Source organism: Lipophrys pholis, assembly GCF_963383615.2.
Source record: "Lipophrys pholis genome assembly, chromosome: 2".
Lineage (NCBI taxonomy): Eukaryota > Metazoa > Chordata > Actinopteri > Blenniiformes > Blenniidae > Lipophrys > Lipophrys pholis.
This window is the reverse complement of record NC_137636.1, coordinates 39,082,459-39,093,236: the sequence shown is the minus strand read 5'-3', so window position 1 is coordinate 39,093,236 and position 10,778 is coordinate 39,082,459.

Here is a 10,778-nt window from a genome sequence, read left to right as displayed (position 1 = left end):
GAATTAATTATATTCTATTCTTTAACATTTCAAATACCTAACAAATGGTAATAATGAATAAATAGTGAATCATTTCAAGTTTTTCCACAAACTTTAGTTTAACAATTGTGTTCCAGCAATAAGGTGAATATGTACGTGTATATCTAGAGTCTCTCATGCTCGCTTGTTGCCCCCCCCCCCCCCCCCCCCCCACAGATGCTAACGTGATCTGCCCCTGGGAGGCGTTTGGCGACATGGAGCTGAGCGACCTGGCGCAGTTTGGCATCGTGTAGACCCGGCAGCGGGCGGAGGGCGGAGAAGAGGTCTCCACCCTGCGGCCGGACGGATGGAGCCTCGTGTCCTTAATCAGTTAGAGGTCAGGGTGGGGGTCATCAGGTTCAGAGGTCAGGGTGGGGGTCATCAGGTTCAGAGGTCAGGGTGGGGGCCATCGGGTTCAGAGGTCACAGTGGGGGTCATTGGGTTCAGAGGTCAGGGTGGGGGCCATCGGGTTCAGAGGTCACAGTGGGGGTCATCGGGTTCTGAGGTCACAGTGGGGGTCATCGGGTTCAGAGGTCACAGTGGGGGTCATCGGGTTCTGAGGTCACAGTGGGGGTCATCGGGTTCAGAGGTCACGGTGGGGGTCATCGGGTTCTGAGGTCACAGTGGGGGTCATCGGGTTCAGAGGTCCCAGTGGGGGTCATCGGGTTCAGAGGTCACGGTGGGGGTCATCGGGTTCAGAGGTCACGGTGGGGGTCATCGGGTTCAGAGGTCACGGTGGGGGTCATCTCTGCGGTCCCAGGGTTTTTATCCATTTTCTCCTGCCAGAATCAAATCCTTTAGAAATAAAAGTCTATTTTTGTAGTTATTTTGGCCACACACACACATTGCTACCTGCTAATCTCACTCTTTGCAGCAGTTCTCCATAAAATAAACTCCACTTTTCTTTCCTTTAATTTCGTAAATCTGCAATTTCCTCTGAGATGTGGGTCAGTAAATGTCAGAATACTTGAATAAAATTATTTCCCTCTGATAGTTTGTTGTTGTTTCCTTTTCTTTTCCAGGTTTTACTGAGTTACTGGAATTCTTCCTCCATATTTTCTGTAAAATCCTGAATATTAAAATGTTCACACAAATACTTCTTACACCTTTTCTTCTGCAGTAACTGATCTCAAGCCTCTTAAGATTTGCTCTCAAAGTTTTACTGTAACTAGTTAATTACTATTTAATGGTGGAGCTGTGATTAGTAAATAAATCAATGATTTATTGTTGATAAGTGAGCTGAGTACTTAGTCCTACAGTATTGCTATAGCTGGGATTACACTGAGCATGCTCAGAGGGATCACATTATCTAGTCTTGTTTGAATTGAGGTGTTGAGGTGTAACAACTAACATTTTTTGACAGAATATTCAACTTAAGAAGGCATTAAAGCCAGATGAAATAATACTGAAAGACGGTGATAGAAAATAAAGTAAATGATCTTGAATTGAAAGTTTTCCTGCTGTTGAAGCGACTCCACTTCAGCTGTTCCCTCCTATAGAAACTAAACTTGAACTGAACTGCTCGGCTTTTCTTACAGGAAGTTGAATAAATAAAACAGCTGTTCAGATGAGATGAATTCAATCTCCGATGTAAACCAGGTAGACTATAGCGCCCCCTATTCTAAAGGAATCATCAGCTGGTAATCTCACGTATCCCGTCTCTCTTAAACTGTCTTTTAATCAAGTCTTAAAATATCATCATCATCAAAAAAAAAAGATAAAACAAGGTGCTTGTTCTGATCCATTTTCAGGCTGGAACTTCCTCTCAGAGAGAACATGCGCTTAGGTGTGTGTTGATTGGCCGCAGAAACTGTCAATCATTGATAGCGTAGCGATAGCATAGCATTTTGTTCCTCACATGAAAAATACAAATAGAAAACGATGGTGGAGCTTCTACAAACATCCAGGCCACTGACCCAAAGATTTTAAATGAAATACAGGCTCATCTGTGAATCACATGGTTCAAAGTTTATAGAGTCACATTAGTGGCTAAATTGAACAAAATGGGGTGCTGCGCCCCCTTGTGGGGGATTTGGTTTGACCAAAGAGCCCAAACAAAAAACCCAGAAGCTTTCAAAGTCCAGGTCCCGTATTCACAAAGCATCCCGAGGCTAAAAGTCGCTCTGAGTGACGTCACTCTTAAAAAAATCTTAGAATATCATCGAATTCTAAGATTTTTCTTAGACTTTTACCTTCATGACATAAAAGTAATTCACAACGCAAACTAAGACCTCAGAGAGCTCCTGGGGGGGGGAAACTGCTCAGAGTAGTGAGGAAGCCTAAAAGTTTCTTAATCAGACAAGATGGTGGAAAGACGAAGAGAAAGGAAAGATGTTCTCCGTTTGTTTAATCAGCACTGTGCATACTATTTATTTCAAGGTTTGAAAAAAGTTAATATTCTAAAGGTGTGTTTGTTTTTGTCTCTGCCTGGTGCACCGTTTCTGTACGCCGCAGCAGCACACCACTGTGATACCTGTCTCCAGATGATACCTGTTTCCAGGTGATACCTGTCTCCAGATGATACCTGTTTCCAGGTGATACCTGTCTCCAGGTGATACCTGTCTCCAGATGATACCTGTCTCCAGGTGATACCTGTCTCCAGATGATACCTGTCTCCAGATGATACCTGTCTCCAGGTGATACCTGTCTCCAGATGATACCTGTCTCCAGGTGATACCTGTCTCCAGGTGATACCTGTCTCCAGATGATACCTGTCTCCAGGTGATACCTGTCTCCAGATGATACCTGTTTCCAGGTGATACCTGTCTCCAGGTGATACCTGTCTCCAGATGATACCTGTCTCCAGGTGATACCTGTCTCCAGATGATACCTGTCTCCAGATGATACCTGTCTCCAGGTGATACCTGTCTCCAGGTGATACCTGTCTCCAGATGATACCTGTCTCCAGGTGATACCTGTCTCCAGATGATACCTGTCTCCAGGTGATACCTGTCTCCAGGTTAGCTGCAGCAGCACACTGTGATACCTGTTTCCAGGTGATACCTGTCTCCAGGTGATACCTGTCTCCAGATGATACCTGTCTCCAGGTGATACCTGTCTCCAGATGATACCTGTCTCCAGGTGATACCTGTCTCCAGATGATACCTGTTTCCAGGTGATACCTGTCTCCAGATGATACCTGTCTCCAGATGATACCTGTCTCCAGGTGATACCTGTCTCCAGGTGATACCTGTCTCCAGATGATACCTGTCTCCAGGTGATACCTGTCTCCAGATGATACCTGTCTCCAGGTGATACCTGTCTCCAGGTGATACCTGTCTCCAGGTGATACCTGTTTCCAGGTGATACCTGTCTCCAGGTGATACCTGTCTCCAGGTGATACCTGTCTCCAGATGATACCTGTCTCCAGATGATACCTGTCTCCAGGTGATACCTGTCTCCAGATGATACCTGTCTCCAGGTGATACCTGTCTCCAGGTGAGCTGCAGCAGCCCCACATTGGTGGTAAATCACAGGAACTCCACCATTAATATGGTTCTAATACATTAAGAGGTCAAAATGACCAGCGAGGACAGAAAAGAGAACAATAATCAATTCAATATAATAATCAGCACGTGAACCAGGTGAGTTCAGTCATTTTAAACTGTCTACAAATTAATTTTAGTTTTCCGAGTTTCATAAAATAATTTTCATTATTTCACATTTTTAATATTTGAAGGATTAATTTTACTCTCCATTCATTAGGAGGAGCACAGAGGCTTGGTTCTTTCTTTCTTTCTCTAACAACCAATCAGCTTTCAGCAGACTGCGTCATGTAGCGATGGGTCGACCGCTCCTCCTCACTAAGATAAAAGTTGCTGTCATCTCCTGGATCAGAGTTGCTCTTAGAACCTCCCTCGGTCTCTTTGAAGCTGAGATTCCTTGCTGGGAGGTTTTAGGCTGAGTTCGGAGCTCTGAGACTCTGAGACGCTTCCTGAATACCGCCACTGATTTTCAGGCAAATTTCAACTGAGATCCAACACCAAGACACATGTTTTAACAAGGAAACATGGGATTTCTGGGTGTTGACTCCTTTAATAATAACTTCTCTGAGGAAAATACAAAGTTTAAACAAAGGTTGAACACAGAATACGACTAATAATATTTGCTTTTATACCTCCACGTTTATGACCACATAGTTTTGTGTTATGAACAAAGAAATGATGCTCCAGGCACTTCGCTCTCACTGGGGAAATGACAATATACACATATATAATAAAACTCCCCTCTAAACCACAATAAACACTCAAGACTCAGTGTCACAAGATTACTTTCTATAAATTAATTTTAATCAAATGAACCATTTACTCCCGTAGAAGATGAGAAAAAGTTCTGATTCCAGATCCACGTAACTGGATTTTCAGAGGATTTGACTTCTTGTACCATCCTTGATCTTAGTGTTGATAAGTTGTGGTTTAATCCAATAGAATATGTGTTAAGCGACGCAAGAACACACCTGCAGAACTGTGAGCAACATCTCCATGAATTCTCCTTTTAGTGCCTGAGGTTTAGTTAAACAATCAGTTCTAAAGCGTCTGGATGTGGCCTCATGTTCAATGAATTCATGTGTTTCTGATGCGGCTGGGAGCCGGTGAGCAGTGTTCAGAACCCGGAAGCAGAGTGGGTGCAGTTTACAATTTATTCATTTTAAACCACAAGACCTGGAAGTTGGAGATCGGAGACCCAGGAGTGCAGAGCGCACAGGTGAGGGGACGGCAGCCGGGTGGGAGCACTGCACAGAGGGGAGGTGCCAGGCCAACAGAAACGTTGTTGCAGGAATGAGAGCGTACGGACGGCTCCAGGATGGTAGGTGAGTCTGGAGTCGTGCCCCCAATGAAGGACCTGCGAGCGCACGGAGTCCGGAACGTAGATGCGGTCCGGGGGGCCGGTGCCTTGATCTGGGTCTGCTCTCTGGGCCTCCCGGACGGTCGCTTCAATGTCACAGTCGGTGGCACCCAGGATGCAGAATGAAGGGATGATGAGGTTCGGTGACTCGGAGGAGGAAGGGGTGGAGTGGGGCCGAGACAGGGCGTCAGGTTTCATGTCCTGAGATCCAGGTCGGAAGGACAGAATGTAGTTGAACCTATTCAGGAAGAGGGACCAGCACGCCTGACGGGAGTTGAGTCTGCGGGCCGAGCGAAGGTACTCCAGATTCTTATGGTCCGTCTATATGATGAACGGGACTGTGGTGCTGTCCAACCAGTGTCTCCATTCTTGCAGAGCCCACACCACCGCCAGCAGTTTCCGGTTCCCCACGTCATAGTTTCCTTCAGCCGGAGAGAGCCTGCGGGAGAAGTAGGCGCAGGGGTGGAGCTTGTGGGAGCCAGGATGCCGTTGAGAGAGCACCGCTCCAACCCCGGTGTCGGAGGCGTCGACTTCCACCACGAACTGCAGAGAGGGGTCTGGATGAAGCAGAACTGGGTCGCTGGTGAAGAGGGTTTTAAGCCGGGTGAATGCTGCATCCTCTTCCTCCGACCACCGGAACAGAACCTTGGTGGGGGTCAGTTGAGTTAGGGAACAGGCTACCCTACTGTAGTCTCTGATGAATGGCAGTAAAAGTTGGCGAACCCCAGAAATCTCAAACAACTCCTTCCGGGTCGTGGGGACGGGCCACTCCGCGATGGCTTGAACCTTGGCCGGGTCCGGACGGCATTTTCCCTGTGCAGTGATGAAGCCGAGGTACTGCACGGAGGTGGGTGGAACTCCCATTTTTCTGGCTTGACATACATCCGGTATTCCAGGAGGTTCTGGAGGACCAGGCAGACGTGTTCCCGGTGCTCCTCCAGCGAGCGGGGGAAAACTAAGTTGTCGTCCAAATAAACAAAAGCAAACTTGTTCAGCATGTCCCGGAGGACATCGTTCCTAAACGTCTGGAACAGCGCCGGTGCATTTGTGAGTCCAAACAGCATCACCCGGTACTCAAAGTGACCCAGTGGGGTGTTGAACGCAGTCTTCCATTCATCTCCTTCCCTGATCCAGACGAGGTGGTATGCGTTCCGGAGGTCCAGCTTGTAAAAACCTGGGCCTTGCAGAGGGGTTCGAAGGAGGGATCGATGAGGGGAAGAGGCGACCTGTTCTTCACTGTGATGGCGTTCAACCAGGAGAGTGGCGTCTCTGTTCTTAACAAAGAAAAATCCTGTGGCCAGCGGAGATGATGAGAAGCGAATGAGACCAACAGCTAAAGACTCCTGGATGTACGTCTCCATTGCCTCCTTATCGGGACGCAAGATGTTGTAGAGGCGCCCCGGGAAGCAGGTCAATGGAGCAGTCAATAGGGCCGGTGAGGAGGGAGAGTCCGAGCGAGGTCCTTGCTGAAGACCGGCGCCAGCTCATGATACCCCGAGGGAATGGCAGTCAGATCAGGAGGAGCCGGAGCCGGTGAACGGGAGCAGGAGAAGGACCCGGCCGACCGGAGGCACTGGGAGTGACACTGGAGGCTCCAGCCGAGGATGGAGGAGTTCCTCCAGTTTTGGTGGGGGTTATGTTGGTGCAGCTAATGGTAACCGAGGACGAGGGGCGTGACCGGAGAAGGGATCACCAGGAGCTAGAGAGTCTCTCGGTGGTTCCCAGAGATGACCAGTGTTGGGATTTATGGTTGGTTATTAGCATTAAATTAGTGGAAGTAATAGATTACGGAAAGTAATCTATTAGTTACAGTAATAAATTAGTGTATGTAATAGATTACTAGAAGTAATTTATGAAAAATTTAAATTATTAATTGAAGTAAACAGTCATTTACACATTAACAACTCCTAAAGTAATTGAGTAATTACTTAAAAGTTAATAAATTATCAAAAATAATTTATTAATGGAAAATGATTAATTTGCATAAATGTGTTATTTATTTATTAATAATAAATTGGGGCACCAGCAGATAAACTGGAAATAGCTAATAACGACAATATCAGTCTCGTTTGTAAAAGTTTATTTAAGTTAGTTAATATTTCTGTGTAAAAATATAACAATGTTAAATAAAATGGAAGGTGTGAGATCCGAGCACAGACTGTTACAAACCAGTGAATTGTCAACAATAAATACACAATAATCACCAAGAAGCGTTCAATTCAGCTAACAGGCGTTTATTAATAAAATGTATTAATTCATAAATAATTCTGGAATCATCTCATAAATCAACACATTCAAATAGCAAACGACATCTAACACAGAGATCTAATCTATTAAACAGCAACACTATGTACAAAGAGTGTGTGTGTGTGTGTGTGTGTGTGTGTGTGTGTGTGTGTGTGTGTGTGTGTGTGTGTGTGTGTGTGTGTGTGTGTGTGTGTGTGTGTGTGTGTGTGTGTGTGTGTGTGTGTGTGGGTGTGGTCTGGAGTGATGAGGGTGATGGGTGTGATGACTACGAACGTCCACCAGGTGGAGGCAGAGGTTGGCGAGTCAGTGTGGTGACCGTGACGACCACTAGGGGCGTGCGGCGGCGTGCAGAGGGAGAGCGCAATGACCTGATGGATGTCAAGAGGGATTGCGATGACCCACGCGGCCACTCGGGGCGTTTGACTCGCTCTTTCTGGGGGACGCGGTGGTTGCTTAGCGGCCAGATAAACAAGACGTCCATCGCGCACACATGCACGAGGGCGGTCTCCGTTGGCCCGGTTCTAAGTGGATGTCGGGTAATGCAGTTAGAACTCTGGTGATGGAGGCAGAGGTGGTGTAGCAGCATCAGATAGCAGTTGGTTGCTACATGTAGCTGTGTGTCTGTGAGCTGATCTGATCAGGTAACAGGAGCGCAGGGCTGCACAGACCCGGGTTAGTGGAAGAGGGGGAGAGAAGAGGAAGACAGAGAAGGCTCGGTTCTGAACCCTGGTTCCTCCACTCAGAGCTCCCAGTGGGCCTGGAGCTCACTTGGACCTCTGGTTCTGAGGTGAAAAACCCGAGTCCTGGACTTGGTTGGTGCGTGTCAGCCTCTGCCAGGTGAGATGATGGTAGAGTAGTGCTTTGTCTGCAGCCATTGGGTCATAATGAGTGTGTGTGTAGGAGGCAGATCACTATAACATTGTTCTTCTCTCCTTTTCATCCTTTCATATTAAGTAGTTTTTTGTCCATATCGTTATTATTTTTTTTTTTTTAAATGAAATAAACAAATATAAAGTGAATCCATCTCTTGTTTTGCAGGATTTTTTCTCCAGACACAGAAATGCTGGAATGGAAGCAGAGTAAACTTTATAAGGACTGGCTGCAGGTTGGTTGTTTGTTAAAATCCCACCAACATCTGGACGAGTCATCCAGCTGTGGCTGTAACACCATGAGTGAGAGCACCAGGTACTACAACAATAGTTATCAATTATTCAATAGATGTGTGTCGTATGGCAGAAAGGACTGAAGCACTTGGCTGAGATATTTATTATAACCTCTGGAAGATGTCGTCAGCATCACTTTCCCTGAAGCAGCAGCTCAAACTGAGGACGTTTCCTTTCAGTTTCTACCTAACATAGGTTTGATTTGTCTACTTGTCTTCCTCTGTGTTGCAGCAGATGTTGGAGATGCTGAAGGAGATGGAGGAGGTCCCAGGAATCCAGAAGGAGGACCAGAGACTCGTCAGTTACCTTTTGATGTTTTGCTCCCAGAAGTAAGATGATGAATGGAATGGAGGACATCATAGAAGTAGAGTACTCAATACTGTGAGTCTTTGTAAACCTCTCTACCTGCACCTTGTCAAGGTCTTTCAGATCCTCATCATCATCCTGATGAAGGTCCTACAAGGCCTGAGGCAGAGGTCATCATAGCCAGAGGGAGAACGTTCTAACATGTTCTCACAGGGGAACCGACCGGACATGATGAACAAGAGAGTCTGAAGGTGGATTGAAGCCTCCTGTCCTGATCAGTCTTCACAGAGTGGACCTCTCTCTTATCTATCTGTCTGTCCTCTCCTCTGTCCTCTCCTCTGTCCTCTCTTTTCTGTCCTCTCCTCTGTCCTCTGTCCTCTCCTCTGTCCTCTATTCTGTCCTCTGTCCTCTCTTTTCTGTCCTCTCCTCTGTCCTCTGTCCTCTCCTATGTCCTCTCTTTTCTGTCCTCTCCTCTGTCCTCTGTCCTCTCTTCTGTCCTCTGTCCTCTCCTCTGTCCTCCCTCTTCTGTCCTCTGTCCTCTCCTCTCTCCTCTGTCCTCTCCTCTGTCCTCTCCTCTGTCCTCTCCCCCCACCCGGCCAGCAGGAAGCCTCCACCTCTGAGTCTGCTTTCTGCAGGTCTCTTCCTGTTAGAGGGACTTCTTCCTTTCCACCGTCACTCATGTGGATTAGTTGGGTTTTCTCTATTAAAGTACCCTGTGATTGTTTATATAATAAAGAACTATGACATGATTTATGATGGTTTTATTCTTTTAAAGTTGTCATAGGTATTTGTTGAAGGTTTGTCATGGACATTTCCTCCTTCCTGCTGAAGAAACTACAGTTATTCTCCATCCTGGTCCTTTGTTTTGCTTCATGCAGCCACATTGTCACTGGATGAATGAAGGTGGCAGATCACTTTAGTAGCTGACCTCTGACCTCTGACCCTGAGCTTCACTGTGGTTACAGCTGACCTCTGACCTCTGACCCTGAGCTTCACTGTGGTTACAGCTGACCTCTGACCTCTGACCTCTGACCCTGAGCTTCACTGTGGTTACAGCTGACCTCTGACCTCTGACCTCTGACCTCTGACCCTGAGCTTCACTGTGGTTCCAGCTGACCTCTGACCCTGAGCTTCACTGGGGTTACAGCTGACCTCTGACCTCTGACCCTGAGCTTCACTGTGGTTACAGCTGACCTCTGACCTCTGACCCTGAGCTTCACTGTGGTTACAGCTGACCTCTGACCTCTGACCTCTGACCTCTGACCCTGAGCTTCACTGTGGTTCCAGCTGACCTCTGACCCTGAGCTTCACTGGGGTTACAGCTGACCTCTGACCTCTGACCCTGAGCTTCACTGTGGTTACAGCTGACCTCTGACCTCTGACCCTGAGCTTCACTGTGGTTACAGCTGACCTCTGACCTCTGACCTCTGACCTCTGACCCTGAGCTTCACTGGGGTTACAGCTGACCTCTGACCTCTGACCCTGAGCTTCACTGTGGTTCCAGCTGACCTCTGACCCTGAGCTTCACTGTGGTTCCAGCTGACCTCTGACCTCTGACCTCTGACCCTGAGCTTCACTGGGGTTACAGCTGACCTCTGACCTCTGACCCTGAGCTTCACTGTGTTACAGTTATGTTACGTGGCTCACCAACAACCGGGATATAAACTGACAGGGTCAGTGAAGTGAAATGTAAATGTAAAGCAGAATTTAGAATAGAGCAGAGTGGAGTTAGATGAGACACTTTTCTTATTTTGACCTGAAGGAAAGGAAATATGACAAATAGACATCCTGAACTAATTCTACCTTGTTTCTTTATCAATAATTCATTTCCATTAAAACATTATTACCTCAAATATCAACGTTTTCATTTCTTTTCAGAAGGTTTGTAGTGATTCTATCTGAGCCTGGAGATCAGTCAGAGGCTGTTTTCATCATGATTCTTCAATTTTAAATCCTCCTCACTAACATTTCTAAAGGTTTCATCATTTACTGTAATAATGATTTAAAGTAATTCAGCATTTTGTTTAGAATAAGAAGAATCATACAGTATCTAAAGAAATTCAGGATCTCCTTCACTATACTTTTTGGTTCTAAGTATTCTTCCCTCTTCATCATGAGAGTGAATCTTTTCTTTCTAGGATGTTTTTATAAGTTTAATGTGGAATATGATGGTTGAGAAACCAAGTGACTGGATCGATT